General features: G+C 51.8%; 1 non-coding gene across 1 annotated transcript; it reads right to left on the reverse strand.

Moving 5' to 3' along the window:
• Positions 1 to 1,550: 1,550 nt before the first annotated feature.
• TRNAM-CAU (transfer RNA methionine (anticodon CAU)) lies at positions 1,551 to 1,623 on the reverse strand. The gene has a single exon. It is a non-coding gene; the product is annotated as a tRNA-Met (tRNA).
• Positions 1,624 to 16,414: the final 14,791 nt, after the last annotated feature.

Consider the following 16,414-nt stretch of genomic DNA (forward strand, 5'->3'; position numbering starts at 1 on the left):
AGAAGCAGTAATAGTGGGGATTGGGGGCTACTGGTAATGGGTTATGTTGTCCCTAAGGATGGAAGAGTTGGCAGTCTACTAAAATGTGACTCCATGTATGTAACAGGAAAGCTTCCAGATCTGCTGGCTGAAAACCTGACTTGAGTCACCACGGGGAGAGCCATGCCTGTCACCCTTTCCAGACCAAAACTTAGTTCCAGATCCAAAGCCTCCTGCCCAAGGAGAAGGCCAGCCCCCCCTCCCCCCCCCAGGAAGGATCCTGCAGCAGTGAGTGCCACCTATTATGCTATAAATAATCCCCCAAATCTTTCCAAAGGGACCTGTTGCCATTTACCTTGAAGGATTGGCTCCAGCCCGTGAGGGGCTCCTGGACATTGGCTCTAAATGGACACTAATTCCCGTGTCCACCAAAGTCAGGGCTAACGGTGGCAGGTGACGGGGTTTGGGGCCAAGCTGGAGTCACAGCGGATGCAGTGGGGCCCCGAAGCCAACTGTGGTTATTCCCTGAGTACCTGAACGTATCCTCGGAATAAACCCAGCGGACAAACGGCAGCATCTCCGCACTGGCACCACGACTCCTTGAGCAAGGGACCTTATGGTAAAAAGAACGAAGCGAAAGCCTCTGGAAGACGCTCCCTCCCAGGATAGTGAGCGAGAAGTATCATCGCGTCCCTCGGGGGGAACTGCAGAGATTGGTGCCGCCATGGAAACCTGGCCGGATGAAGGGGCGGTTACAGCGAGCACATCCCCACTTGGTTTGCCGTTTGGCCCGAGCGGAGGAGCAGTTACCAGGAACCGTCGGTGACGACCGCACTTGCAAGTGCACCTGTCTCGGCCGCAGTGGCAGCACGGCCCCGGGTCCCGCTCCGCCCCGCAGCCGCCCGCACGCCCTGCTAACAGCGCTCCCCCACCGCCGGCCGCCCCCTCGGGTCCCGCCGCCTCCCAGCGCCGCAGGCCCACGCTGCCCGGTGGTGCTCAGTGCCCTCCGCCGCCCGGCCCGCTCGTGCCGCCCGCTTCCCGAGCCCCGCAGCCGCAGCCTGCCCTGCTGTCGGGCGGCCCGGATCAGCCCCCTCCCGCGGCGCCCGCGGCGCGCTGCCGGACCCCGAGCACCCGGCCGGCCTAACCCCCGGCCGTGCGCGCCGCCCGCGAGCGCCCGGCCTCCGGGGCCAGGGCAGGACGGCGGGGGAGGACTGGGCGGCAGGGGTGCTGCCTCCTGGGCACCCCCTCCCCCCCGCCGCAGCGCGCAGGGGAAGCTGCGGTTTTGTCAGGGGCTTACGGGGTCGCGGCCAGTCTCCCGCCTGTGTCCCCCTGTCGTCGTGCCTCGGCCTTCCTTCCAGTCCTCGGTCCCGGGCCCTGAACAGAGAAGGGAGACTTCACAGCAATGACAGCGGGCGCGGACCCGTTCTTCTGGGAGGCGAGGCGGAGCCCAGCGGCGCACTGGAGACCCCTCTGCGGAAAAGCGCGGACGCCGGGGTCTCCCTGTGCACAGACTAGCAAATAAAACCCGTCGTCCTGGCGGGAGTGGAGACGCAGAGCGAACAAAAGTATTGTGCCCCGTGTGAGGATCGAACTCACGACCTTCAGATTATGAGACTGACGCGCTACCTACTGCGCTAACGAGGCACCTACGAGCCTTTTCCGGCCGTAGGATAATGAGGCTAGCGCGGGCCCCGGCGCGCATGCTCAGATAAGAAACCATGGTTTTACTTCTGTCTGTTCTGGGCTCCCTTGACCGCAGCGCCAACGCCGACGCCCGACCGCGTTCTTGACAACCTCCCACCCGCGGTCAAGTCTTCCTCTGCCTGCTGGACTGTCAGTCAACAAACACTGTGGCTTGCTTGACCCCACTGCGCTGAGTAGAGAGGACACGGAGGAGTGGGATTCTTCCTGCTTCTGTACTGTCTTATTTTTGAATAGTGCGTACAAAGCGTTTGCATACTCGTGATCTCGTGAAACACTTACTGGGCACCTACTGTATTCCCGGCCCTGTGCTGGTTGCTGTGTTCACGGGGACATCCCCAGCCTCAAAGAGTTGGAGTGGAGGCGCAGATGCATAATAATTCCAGGCAAGCACACATGCACGCCTTTCCGGCCCCACCGCAGACCCCCGATCCAGCCGGTGTCCCGCCCCTCCCGGCGCCCCAGGTTTGCACCGCGGCCCGGAGCTCGCCGGCTGAGGCTGCTCTCAGAAGCGACAGCAGCTCGGGAAACGACACCTCGAGGCACAGCCTCAGCAACTTGGAAGCCCCCTCCCTTTTCCCCCCATCCCCAGTCCTTTACATCAGCTCAAGTAAATACTACATTCGCTGTTAAAGGAAACTATGTCACTACCATATATGGAAAGCGGGTGGGTTTGTTTTTTAACACAAGTTAAAATAAATACCTAACTATTAAACTGGAAAACACTCTTCCACGTACCATTTAAAATCAGCCACATAATGGCACACTCAACATCTGTAGATTTCGCTGTATGTAAAATTTACCTTTAAAAAAACCTGTAAATTAAGACTGAACTCCAGCCATCGACAGGCATGCAGAGGGCTTTGGGGGGAGTGCTGACGGTTGCAAGCTTCAAGTGCTTTAAAAAAGCAGGCAGTTTGTCGGCCGGCGGGCCTCGAGGACAGCGAGGTAGAGATTCGGAGACTGCTGGAGCAGTGAGATGTTCACTGACGCTCACTGTACAAGTCTTTCAACGTTTCTGTTTTCCTGAAATTTGTCATTATAAAATGTTGCGGGAAGAGAGAGTTGTTTAGATCCCCCAGAATTTGGGAGATACAGTGGAATGTGGAAGGGAACGAATGGCAATGTGAGTCTAAGGAGGTGGAAAAAATGCTATTATTATTTTCAGAGCAGGTACCAGAACTCCTGGGAGTTGGGGGAGAGAAAGTCAGGGGTGGGGTGGGTGACAGATCTCTATATTGGAGAGAGACCCCTGGAGTGGGAGGTCAGCGCAACCCACAAGGGGAAGGACTGCGAGAGAGCTCTTGGGCCGGTGAGGCTGGGGGACGGAGGGGGGCGTGGGGGGGAACGACTCCTAAGGGCACCTTCAAGTCTCCTTAGAAGTCGTGGGTGGAGCAGGCAATCCTGGGGGAGTTTTCCCCACCCTCCCCGTCCCTAGTGGAAGCCCCATGATCACTCAGTCCTCGGGGCAGCTCTCCCACCCAGGGTCCCCGGGGAAGCGGGGGGGGGGGAGTACCCCACAGGGGCAGGGCTCCAGGTGCGGTCGCTGGGACCCCAGGACCGCTCGCAGGTGCAGGAGGGCGGAGAACAGGGCAGAGGGGATGGAGGGGGAAAACCCCAACACACACACTCGTAGGAACCCTTATAAGGTCCCGGTCTACCACAGTTACAAATGACTCGCTCCTGGGTCCCTCAGGCCAACAGATAAACTCATCCCTCCACGATTACGCCCTCTAGTCCTGTTAGAAATGCAAAAACTTGGAAAGAACCCAAGTCCATGAACAGGGAACTGGCCATGAGAATAAGGGTCCATCCAGACTGAAAACAAGAACGGGGACACTCCATGCCCGATATGAAATGAAGGAAGAAAGCCAAAGGCAGAACTGGGTGTGGGGTGTGCTGCCATTTCTTACGAAGGGGGGTGAGAATATTCATATTTGCTAGTGTTTGCACACCAAATCTCTGAAAGGATACACAGAAAACCAAGATCAATGATTAATATGTGTTGGGGGAGGCTGGAAATTATATGGTTGAAGGCAAGGATGGGATGAATAGTGCTTACAATAGTGCTTAAAAAAGTAAACTATTATGTTGACAGTGTTAGATTTACAGAGAAGTTGCAGATAGTAGAGTTCCTATAAAGACCACCCCCAGTTTCCCCTATTACTAACATGAGACATTAGTGTGGTATGTTGGCTACAGTTAATGAACCAGTGTTGATATGTTATTGAGTGGAGTCCATCCTGATTCAAATTTCCTTAGTTTTCCATAAAGGTCCCTTTTCTGTTCCAGGATCCCATGCAGGATCCCACATCACATTTAATGGCTGTGCCTTCTTAGGCTCCTCCTGGCTGGGACAGTTTCTCAGGCTTGCTTTGTTTTTGATGACCTTGACAGTTTTGAGAAGGACTGGTCATTTTATAGACTGATCCTCAGGTTGAGGATTTGTCTGATGTTCTTCTGGGGTGAAGACTTTTCACAGTATACCTTTGAATAGTTGAAAATAAAATATTTGAACAATGTTAATCTATTACCTATTCAAAATTTTGAATCAATTAACCTAAAAGACGCGAAACTGCAGAAACAAGGAAGGAGGAGGAGGAGAAAGAAGGAGGCAAAGGGGAGAAAAGGGGGAGGAGAAGGGACCAGAGGAAAGGAAGGCGGAGGAGAGTGAGGAGGGGAAGGTGAAGATGAAGGAGAGGGAGGAAGGGAAGGTGAAGGAGGAAGAAGAGAAGGTGAGGGGCATCCCTGCGCGGGGGGGCCCCCAGTCCGGGCCTACCCGGACGGCCGCGAGGGGGTGCTTTGCCCAGAGGTCCCCGCCATCACCCAGCCCGGCTGGGTTCGCCCTGGCGCTGGAAGGCGGGCCCGTCCGTTTGGTTCCAGAGTCTCCCTGCCCGCAGCCCGGGAACAGGGGCAGGGGGAAGGGGAGCGGACGCGGGGAGTGGGGGGCGCGGCCACTTGGTCAGGCTCGCGACGCTGCTCCACGACCGCGTGCGGGGAAGCGGGGGGGGGACCGCGTCATCACGCAAACCTAGCAAACCTATTTATGGAAAGTAGACCACCAGAGTGGGGGGCGGGGGGGGTGTAGAGCGGACAAATATTCCACTGATCTCCATCTTTTTTTTTTTTTTAAGATTTTATTTATTTATTTGACAGAGACACAGCGAGAGAGGGAACACAAGCAGGGGGAGTGGGAGAGGTTGAGAAGCAGGCTCCCCGCAGAGCGGGGAGCCCGATGTGGGACCCGATCCCATGATCCTGGGATCATGACCTGAGCCGAAGGCAGTCGCTTTAACCGACTGAGCCACCCAGGCGCCCGCATCTCTATCTTTTAAATACGTGTGTCACCAGTTCTCAGACTTTCCCCAGCGAGTCCGTGTGCCGAGACGCACACCTGCTTCCTCCCTGCCTCCATGAGGCCCACGCTCCTGCAGAGCCTGGGCAGGTGCCCCTCTTGGATGCTGCGCAGGGAACCGTTGACTGGCTGTGTCCGGACTGTCTGGAGTAAGGGGTGGTCAGTGTCACCTGCCCACCAGGGTCGCAGACGCAGACCCCCAGGCCCGGCTAGTGGTGAGTGATGATGGCCGAGGCTCCGAAGGGCCTCAGGTGGTGTCAGCGCAGGGATCCCCTGACAAGCCCTTTCCACCTCGTGGCCTTTGGACGGGCTGTTCTCTAGGCCTGGCATGCCTTTTCCACCGTCAAGCACCTTGTCTGTGACAGGGATCTCTTCCTTGCCTTTCTCCAGCCAGCTGAACGTCATCCCTTCTGCAAAAATCTGATCCCCATTTCCTTCCTCATCCGCTTCTTTCCCCACTCCCCGCACCCCTCCCTTGGGTGGATGCAGGTGCTGCTCCCTCCCAGCTGAACACGTCCTCTGTGCCTGCTCCTTGACCCCCAGAACAACCTGAAGGGGTCAGTACCACCCCTGTTCTTCACCTACAAGTGTGCAAACTCAAATTGAAGGCGAGGAGGCGACCTGCTCAAGTTGGAGCCGCTGTTTGGCAGGGAGGGGGGGGGGAGGCAGGACCCCTTGCCAGTCAGACGAGGCTGGGCCTCTCTCCGGCCCTCCCCGTACCCCCAGCAACAACTGGCCAAAATAATTCTGAAACATCTAGGCACTTCCTTGAATAACGTTGATAACTAAACTTCCTCATTTTAAGTTCAGTTACAAAAGATGTAATTTCCAGGATAGGCAGATTTTCTAAAATAAAACTGATTTTTTAAAACATGCATCCAATGAAATAAAACCATTCTATGGATTCCATACAAACCTTTATCTATTTTTTTTAAAGATTTTTTTTATTTATTTGAGAAAGACGGTGGAGGGGTGGGTAGCAGAGAGAGGGGTACAAGCAGGATTGCTGAGCTTAGAGCCCCAGGTAGGACTCGATCTCAGGCCCCGGGGATCACGACCCTAGCTGAAATCAAGAGTCAGATGCTCAACGGACTAAGCCACCCAACCCCCGCCCCTGCCAAAAACCACATTATCTGTTTTAAATACATATGAACAAGCTCCCTTTTAACGTTGGGTAAGTTTACATTTATTTTCCCTTCTGAACTCCAATTTCCATTCTACTCCCTCCTTCGCAGAGTTTTGTCCTCATATAATACATATTCTATGTTTGAATGATGATTATTGATCACCCTAACATGGCTCTCAGCAACAAAAATATGTACAATTAAATTGCGATCTTCTTGTTTCCCATGACCATAAGGCTCTAAGGGCCAAACCTTCCTTCTAAATTGACATGTTGTTATTTTTATTAGTATTCAATGAATCAAAACTCATAAATATATACATTTGAAGCACAATTATTAAATTAAAAAATGTAAACTTTATCCAAAACAAATATCGAAGACATGGATGCAATGTTCTTTTTTTTTTTTCTTCAGAGAGAGAGCATCCACATTCAGGGGAGAGGCAGAGGGAGAGAGAGAGAGGATATTTATTTATTTATTTATTTATTTATTTATTTTTAAATTTTTTGAGAGAGAGGACTTGAGCACACACAAGCAGGGGGAGGGGCAGAGGGAGAAGCAGACTCCCGGCTGAGCAGGGAGCCCATAGGGACTCAATCCCAAAACCCTTGGATCATGACCTGAGCCAAAGGCAGACGCTTAACCAACTGAGCCCCCCAGGCGCCCCTGGATGCAATGTTCTAATCCTATGTGGTTCATAGAGTGTAGGACTATTATTTTTTGCTAGAGTAAGATGGGGTTCAACATTAATTTTATTCCTATTTTTCATATTTAGAGATATAAAAGTTGAGAAACTGTTCATATAAAGAAGAAAAAAGGGCAAAGAGAGTTTTACTTCAGCACCAGAACTCAATTCCTTCAGCATGTTTCAAGTTATAGCCTAAAAAGCACTTCAAAGTTAATTTTCATCCATCTAGCACCGTGGTTGATCCTCTTTCCATTTTGAATTGGAAGCCACCATAGTCATTAGAATCTTCCGCTTTCTCAACTTCTAAGTCATGTTGAATGGAACATTCCCCTTCTGGTGATGCTAGAGGTTTCCACACCCACCTAATAGTAGGATCCTAAAAGTGGAGGAAGAAGACATGGGAAACGGGAGATGGGGAAGGAACAGTGACCTGCCCCCCTTCCAGCTGATCAATTTTAGGACCTCGTCACATACCCCTGGGGGTACTGACAGGCAGTAGAGGCTGTTGTAAACCCATTTTACAGAGTGGACCATTGGTGTGCTTGAGTGTGTGTGTGTTTTGAGAGACGGCCTCGGGGCCAGCTGAACAGGGTAACTTAGTGGAAACCTGTTGCGAATTACTGCTCTCCCACAGCCTGGATGGACCCAGGCAGGGAGGCCACCCGGGAAAGCAGACAATCCAGGCCCAGGGCGATGAGAGCAGGTCTCGGGAGATGGCTATGGAGGCTGAGATTAGGGAGCCAATGGAGATACTTTTTCCAGGAGCGGCCAGGACTTGGATCTGGTTAACTGCCAAGGGTAGAGAGAGAAACCAAGAGTCACTCCAAATTAGGATGAACAATGTCCAGAAATGTCCTGGTACCGCCACCAGGCAGGAAAACCCAAAAGAGGGGCCTGTTTAGGGGGAATCCAATACATGCTGATTTTGCATCTTTCGTATCACACTAATAACATGTGCTCAGTATAGAAAACATACCTACACACATACTCTCTCAGTCAAAAATTGCCAGATTCGTGCTACTTTCACAGATCATTTAAAACTCAATGGTTTAAACAACAAGCATGTATTTTTCTTTTTTAAAAATAACTTTATTGAAATGTCATTCACACACCATACAAGTCATGACCCAGTGTGTTAAATCCAATGATTTTGCTCTTTTACGTTATTTTTTTAAATTGGGGTAAAAGATATTACACAAAATTTACCATATTTACCATTCACAGTGTGCAATTCAGTGGCACTAGGTACATTTACGATGTCAGGCAATCGTCTTAACTATCAATTTCCAAAACCTTTGCCTCACCCCAAGCAGAGACTGTACCCATTAAGCTGTGGCTCTCTATTCCCCCCTCCCCGCTCCCGGTAGCCTCTAATCTACTGTCTATGGATTTGCCTATTCAAGACGTTCATGTACATAGAATCATACAATATTTGTCCCTTTGGGCCTGGCTTACTTCACTCAGCATAATGTTTTCAAGGTAAGCATGTATTTTCCTTGCTCATGGGTATGTGGGTTGCTAGCTCCAGGCTGAGGTTGAATTCACCTCTGCTCATGGTTGTCTCCGCGTTCTCCTGGGACCAGCCATTTCCTGGGGTATATTCTTCTCACTGAGGGTCACGGCAGCCCAGGAGGTGAAGCTGTGCCAAGCAAGCACATTCAAGGCCTCTGCTCTTGGTACATCCATCAAAATTCCTTTGGGCCAACCGAGCCACCTGGCCAAGTTCAACATCCATGGGGCAGGGAAATAGACTCGGCCCACAGTGGGAGAGGCGCAAAGCCATGGCAAAGCAGGGAGTGAAGAGGTGAGAGCAGTAATCCAGTCTGTACACAAGTAAATAAAATCCCCCTCATCCCACCCGGGCCCCTGATCTGTTCCCTTTCCAGAGGGAGACCACGGATATCAGTATCCTATTGTCCTGTGACTAAGAGCAACCTTGGGACTCTTTTCCTGCCGATACAGACAGATCTTCCTGCTCTTTGTAACCACAGCAGAATGTCTCTGAGAAAAGGAGACCAGGCCGTAGACACACATAGGGAGGGCAGAGGGAGAAGATGACCATCGCCAAGCCAGGGAGAGAGGCCTCGGAGAGACGCCCTGCCCACACCTTGGCCTCAGGCTTCCAGCCTCCAGAACTGTGACAGGCTAAATTTCTGTTGTTTCAGCCCCTCCTCCACCACCCCCCTCCCCGTCGCTGGTACTTTGTTGTGGCAGCCCCAGCTGCTCTAGCCTTCTGATTCTGGAACAGCTCGTCCTTCCCCATCAGTAACAAATGCTGTAGTGAACATTCTCGTGCATGTGCTTGGCAGGTGACGTCTGAGGAGCCTGTGGACAGCCAAACACTTTGTTCCGTCCTGGATGCTGGAGGATTGGCTGGGTCGCTCCCAGGGGAGCCCATCTGGAATTTTCCACTTACCTGAGGGTAAAGACCAGAAGCTCCAGGATTGGTCCGTGCCCTGGCGCTCACAGTGGTTAGGAGCTGGGACTTCTCACCCTGACCTCTCCCTGCACTTCCATCCCACCCACGGGCCGCTGACTCCATCTGCTTGGCAGGGTCACAGGCACGTGGCGACCGCATCTGACCTGACCACAGCCCACAGCCTATCTTTCCTCCAACACTCTCCTGTCATTGCGCCAGGTGCGGGGAGCCAGGGTGAGCAGCTTCCAGGGCCCGTGCTCACTGTGATCCTCATCTCCTTTCTAGCTCTCTCTGCTTTAAAATATATATATATATATATATATATTAACCATATAGAGGGCTGAGTGAGGGGAAAGGCTATCAGGGAAGGAAGGACGCTGGGGAGAATGGCGCCGTTTATGGTAAGCATGCCTGTGGCTCTCGGGGAAGCCGCTGAGGCTTCCAGGCCCGGCCCCTTCCCAGCCAGGACTCAGTAACTGGCTGCAGGTCCTCGCGTCTCATCTCATTATTCTGACTGTGACAGGCCAGGAGCGAGGGCACAGCCAGCTGGGCAGCTCGAGGGGAGACTGAGAGAGGCCGGAATGTGGGGCTGGAGGAGGAGGATTTTCCTCCTATGCCCCTAGAGGCCTGAGCTTTGGAGTTCCTCTGTCCCCTCCCCTCATCACCCTCCTCACGACCTCTGTGTGACCTGGGTGCCCATTCCCTCCCCCCTTCCCCCTCCCCCAGCTGATTCCTCCCATCCTGCTAGTCACCACCTACGTATGGCTGTGACCTGAGAGAGGCCTCCTGACCCCTGGGCTGGGTCAGGCCTCTCTGTTCCGCCTTCTCTTGGCTCCCTTGACCATAATGTTCATCCTGGTTTGATGTCGTGACTTCTCGTTTGCCGTCCTTCCGGTGGGGTGTGGGCACCACCACGACAGGGGTCTGCTGTAGGCCAAGCAGAACCCGCGGGGGCCCTCCAGTGTTTGCTAAGGAGGGGAAGCTTCTCACATTCTACTGTAATTGCTTGTCTTTCCTGGAGGGCAGGGACTGTGGTTGGTTCCTTTCTATATGCCCAGCTTTCAGTCTGATCAGAGACCTATTTGTTAGTTCCAAACATGGGCAGGATCAGATTTAATAACCAAGTGGGCCTTTCCGTGACCTGGCCAGGAATGGACTCCAAGATCCATATGGGGCGGGGGGGGGAGGACGGTGAGGTCCCCTAGCCAGAGGAGAGGAAAGGGTGACAGCACCCATTTCTCAGGGCCCTCCCACTCCATCCCCCTCTGGCAGGTGAGACAGGGGGAGAAGGGTGTGGACCCAGCAGGTGGGCCTGCCCCTTCCGGGGTCAGACCTAGAGCACAACAGTGGTTTTGCCTATGGATCCGACAGTTGCAATGGCAGTGACAGGGGTCACAGTGAACATCCTAGAACTCCAGTCTGTGTTGAGACACAGAGGCATGAGGCCCCCTTCTCCACAGGGCGAATGGGCGTCATGGTTCCTACCTGCAGTAGCAGGGCACCCAGGGCCTGGGCTGCTTAAATATTAATGCTTTCAAATCATATCACTAAAATCTACTCCCACACCTGTATTTCAAACACAGCTTTTGTGTCTGAATTTGCACAACTGCATTATGGCAAAGTTGCATCATCCGGCTCATAATTTAAGGCTTAGAGGCTTCAACTAATTTAGGTGACAGTCTGATACCAAAGGGAGAAAGCCTGATTACAAAGTGGCACCTACTGGGAGGTCCAGGCCTCCTCCTGCTCTTCATACAGACAGACAGACATAGCAGACACGCAGTCGCTGTTTGAGGAAGGAATGAATGATCTACGTCTGCTCTTCTGAGTCTGTCGGCCTTTCTACTCAGAAAACCTGTCCCCACTTAACACACACACACATGCACACACTCATCACAGAGCAGAGCTTTGCTCATTGAAGGGAAGCAAGGAATTGGCCACAGTGAGCTCATTCATTTGTCACATTCACCTTAAGTCACGAGAGCCAGGGGGGTGCAAGCCGGTATCTTCTAGAACGTTGCTTTTCTCTGTGAAAGAGGCAGTCAGCAAGTGTTGGCAGGGAGGGCATACATGTAGGAAGAATAGCCCCCCGACTTGATCCACGGAAGTGGCTGGTCTTAGTATGTTCACTCTCCCTTGGGGCAAGGTAAGGGCTGCTGGAAAGGACCAAATATTTCACTCGGCAAATACTTACCAAGGGCTGCCATGGGACAGCCCCTGGGATCAAAGTGGGGAATGAGACAGAATTGCTTCCTCCCTCATTAAGAGATATTAAGTAGGGGCCCCTGGGGTGGCTCAGTCAGTTAAGTGTCCAACTTTTGATTTCAGCTCAGGATCCTCATCTCAGTGTCGTGAGCTGGAGTCCAGAATTGAGCCTGCATCCAGCCCCGTGTCCACAGGCTCCACATTCCGTAGGGAGTCTGCTGGTCCCTCTCCCTCTGCTCCTCCCCCGCCAAATACATACATACATACATACATACATACAATCTTAAAAAAGACAGAGTGAGCTATTAAGTAGGTAAACGAATACCCAAACAAGGCAATTGCAATTTCCGGTAAGGGCTGTGAAGGAAGTTGGGAAGAGAGAAACTGAGGCCCCAGGAGCCAGTTCTTCATTGCTGACAACAGAACTCAGTCTAGCTGGTTGAGCAGAAGGGGATTTGTTGCAGAGTATGAGTTCATTACAGAATTTCCAGCAGGGCCAGGGAAGCATGCTCGGATGCCAGAGAGGCAAGGACAAGCCCAGGAAGAGGCCCAGCCCCACCAGGGACGGTTCCAGTGGAAACCCTGCTCCCACCGCTCTCCACCCCTGACACCCGGACCCGGAGCCTCACTCATTCCGGCCTGAGCCGCGGCTGCAGATGAGCTGGTCCCTGTTGCGATTGCTCAGTGGCGCCTTCCGAGGCCTGTGAGGACACTCCTGCCTGGCAGAGCTTGGGTCCCACGCAGAGCTTTGGCTCTGGGGAGGCCTGGGGGGTGGGGAAGGGAGAAGCACATTCTAGAGGGAGGTTGCAGTGGGTCCGAAGAGATCTCGTTGACGCTTTTGCCACATCGCACAACAAATGTTAAAAATTATGATGCCGGGGGGTGTGGCCGTGGAAGATAGGGCGTTGTTGTTGTTGTTGTTTTCATTTTGATGCATTTTATTTATTTTGGCTTATCTGTGTTTTTTTTTTTTTAAAGATTTTATTTATTTATTTGAGAGAGAGAGAATGAGAGACAGCATGAGAGGGAGGAGGGTCAGAGGGAGAAGCAGACTCCCTGCCGAGCAGGGAGCCTGACGCGGGACTCGATCCCGGGACTCCAGGATCATGACCTGAGCCGAAGGTAGTTGCTTAACCAACTGAGCCACCCAGGCGCCCCCTTATCTGTGTTTTTTACAAATTTTTATAAGGAACATGTAACATTCCCGAAACAAAGGGCAGAGCCAACAGAATTATTTTCCAAAGCAAGGAGACAGGGTGGAGTCCTGCAGAGGAAGAGTTTCCCGGACCAGCTCCGAGAGAGGGTCCCTCCCATGGCACCTGGGGCAGGTTCTGACCATTTGCTGACCTCTACCTGGAGCTCTATGAAATTCCTGAGAATCATTTCTAAGTTGTTGCGATGTTGCTGGGTTGACCTACTTACACAATCCTTCCTTTACCAGCCGATAGCTTCAACCTTCCTGCCCCAGCCCCTCCCAGCTGTGTGTGGGGTGGGGATCTTCGGGGGGGGACCTCAGTGTTCTTGCTCCCCTCCTGCTCCCACACAGAGCTGCGGGATGGGGGGAGCTCATTCCAGTGCAGCGGGTTTCTCTGAAAACCAGCTAGAATTTCCTGAGCACCCATGGGTGCCCTGGCCGGGCCAGGGACTGTGCTGTAATGAAAGAACAGAAGTTGCGTTCGTCATTCTAGAAAAAGGAACAATGCCATCAGAGAGACAAAGCATATGTCAATCGCCTGAAGAACAATACCCTAAAGAATGTCATTAGCTAGGATCTCAGGGATGGAATTTTGTGTTAATATTATAAAAGTATTGGGGCGCCTGGGTGGCTCAGTCGTTGGGCGTCCGCCTTCGGCTCAGGTCATGATCCCAGAGTCCTGGGATCGAGCCCCGCATCGGGCTCTCTGCTCGGCGGGAAGCCTGCTTCTCCCTCTCCCACTCCCCCTGCTTGTGTTGCCTCTCTCGCTGTGTCTCTCTCTGTCAAATAAAAAAAAAAAAAAAAAAAAATTATAAAAGTATTTTAATTTGGTGTCACAAATGACACGCACATGAAAGAACTTTCTCCAGGCTGCCCCGGGCTCACAAGGGCCCTGCGCTTGGTTGAAGGCTCTGCTTGTCACCGTCTTGAAATTCGGGATGATGCGATCCTTGAACTGGGGCTTTGTAAGTGAAGTCCAGTGGCGGTGTGAGCGCAGGAGACGCGTGCACGGAGCCCGTCTGCAGCTCCTGGCTGACCTGCGGCACAGGATTGCCTGGTGTCCGTGAGCTCTGAGCTCCGGTGGGCCCATCGTGCGTGGGAGGTCGGCGAGACTCCCCGTGAAGACGAGGTCAGTCCCTGACATCTGTGGCCAAGTGGGGGCGAGAGCAGACCCGAGGGGTCACGCTTTCTGTGGAACCGGAATTTGCTTCGAATGCAGGAAAGGGCACCAGAGTTCTAAGAAACAACCAAGGAGTTCTACCTACGCTCACTGAAGGGAACAGAAAGAAGATGCTTCCTTCTGTTTTCTGTCCTTCCTTTGTCACCGGTAAGCCAGAGGTAGAGAGTGTTGGTAGAACACGCACATAGTAAGAAGTGAAATAAAAACAGGTGAGCTCATTTTGTGCAGCGTTTCTGCTTTCTGGGAAAAACAAAATACATATGCATGTATGAACGAAATAGGAATTGCGTAATTTCAGTGATCCTACAGACAGGTTCAATGCGCTCCCATTTGCATTTGAAATAACGTTACACAATATAAAGATGAATGGCAAGATTCATGCTAATAGCCTTGAATTTTAATGTTTCTTTCCTCAAAACATGGAATAGCAAGTGGAAAAAAAGAACAACCACCATGAGAAGTTGAGAGAAAGACTACAGTAGAAAGGAAAAAGTTTTTTATTTTAATAATACCATTAATGGCAATTTTTTCCTTTTGTTTTGATCATGGGGCCCGTGTTTTCATTTTGCACAGGGCCCGGAAAATTTTGCAGCCGGTCCTGCTGCCAGCCGCAAAGGATATCACTGGTTTTTGAAGTCTGTGCCCTGGCAAAGATGCAGAGCTCCTGGAAGTCTCATGCATCGCTGGTGGAATGCAAAATGGCACAGGACTTTAGGAGATGGTTTGGCAGTTTCTTATAAAGTTATCGACATACCTGCCTTAAGACCCAGCAAATTCCCTCCTAGGTGTTTATCCAAGTGAAATGAAAACTTATGTTCATACAAAAGCTTATATGTGAATATTTATAGTGGCTTTGTTCATAAACACTCAAAAGTGGGAACAACCCATGGTTTTTAGGCATGTTTCTGGTTTTTATGCACACCAGGTCTTAGCTGTGGTATGGTTACATGACTATATGCATTTCTCCAAACTCATAGAGCTGAACACTAACAAGGGTAAATTCTACTCATTTAGTTCTACCTTAATTTGAAAAAAGCATCTGCAAATTTACTAGCCAAAACCTGGGAACTCCCATGGTTTTTAGGCATGCTTATGGTTTTTATGCACACCAGAAATCTTGAGCAACAAACTGGGAACTCAAAGGTAGGAAGCTGGAGGAGACAAAGGGACCGCACAGCTGAGGGCCCCTGGGAGGTAAGCTGTGGTCTTGCTGGGTGTCCGGTATGGGATCCTCCTCAATAATGGCAGAAATCAAAACCTTGAGCCACCTGATAGGATGAGAGGCTGCTCCGGTGAAAAGCAACTGTAGAAGGACCTGCGGGTGGGGTTTAGCAGGCCTGGCTGGACATCCCGTCCCATTTTCGCTCCCTCCCTCTGCCCTTGGCCGCCAACAGAAGGGCCTTGGCTGAGCTGATTATATGCAGAATGGATTGATTGGTGTTGACAGGGAGCTCTTTACCCATCTAATTAATTATGCCAACTAATTTTCAATTTAATTGCACTTCTTGGGTCACTGGGTAATGAGCCTACGGTTTTCATGCTGCTGCAGGCCCGGATGCCGAGATGGTAGGGAGGAGGTAGCAGGTGCTGCTTACGGTCAAACAGGCCCCCTCTTCCTCCAGGTTTCTGGGCCCAAGGCTCTGGCTCTCCGCCCTCGGTTGCTCCACAGACAAGCTCTGGAATCTTATGCGGGTACCTTCTGTGTGAGCTGACCTCTGCCCCAGGAGCACATGGCCATCCATTCACCTAACACACATTTATTAAATGCCTACTGTGTGCCAGCTCCGAATGGCATAGGCACTGGGGGTGTCAAGAGGCTAAGTCAGGCCTTGCTTATCCCCCATCGCCCCCCAAATTGGTCACAGACTAAAGGAGGAGAATCTCACCTAAGCCAGCAAACACAGAATCTGGTTGCAGATAGGAGCAAGGGCTTTGCAGACAAACCCGATCCAGGCTCTGCTGTTGGGCCACTGAGGAATTTACTACCCATGTCACGGGACTATCCACTCCCCCCAGGTCCCCGTCCTCATCCCCATCTCCCCCTGCTTGTCTCCTAGAATGCTTTGTAGTCTGGATGTGTCTGATTGTTTCCTCCTTACCGGATCACCTAAAAAACTTTTTTTTTTTTAAAGAATAGGATGCTTTTATTTATTACTTTTTTATTTTTTTTTAATTTTTTTTTTTTTTAATTTATTTGACAGAGAGAGAGACAGCCAGAGAAGGAACACAAGCAGGGGGAGTGGGAGAGGGAGAAGCAGGCTCCCCGCAGAGCAGGGAGCCTGATGCGGGGCTCGATCCCAGGACCCTGGGATCATGACCCGAGCCGAAGGCAGACGCTTAACGACTGAGCCACCCAGGCGCCCCTATTTATTACTTTTTTAAAAGATTTTATTTTTATTTATTTGACAGAGAGAGACACAGCGAGAGAGGGAACACAAGCAGAGGGAGTGGGAGAGGGAGAAGAAGGCCTCCCGCTGAGCAGGGAGCCCGGTGGCAGCCGCTCAACCAACTGAGCCACCCAGGCGCCCCCTGAAAAACATTTTTAAAAAACCAGTCAAGGGGTGCCTG

This window comes from Leptonychotes weddellii, chromosome 4, assembly GCF_054177405.1.
Source record: "Leptonychotes weddellii isolate Sample4059 chromosome 4, ASM5417740v2, whole genome shotgun sequence".
NCBI lineage: Eukaryota > Metazoa > Chordata > Mammalia > Carnivora > Phocidae > Leptonychotes > Leptonychotes weddellii.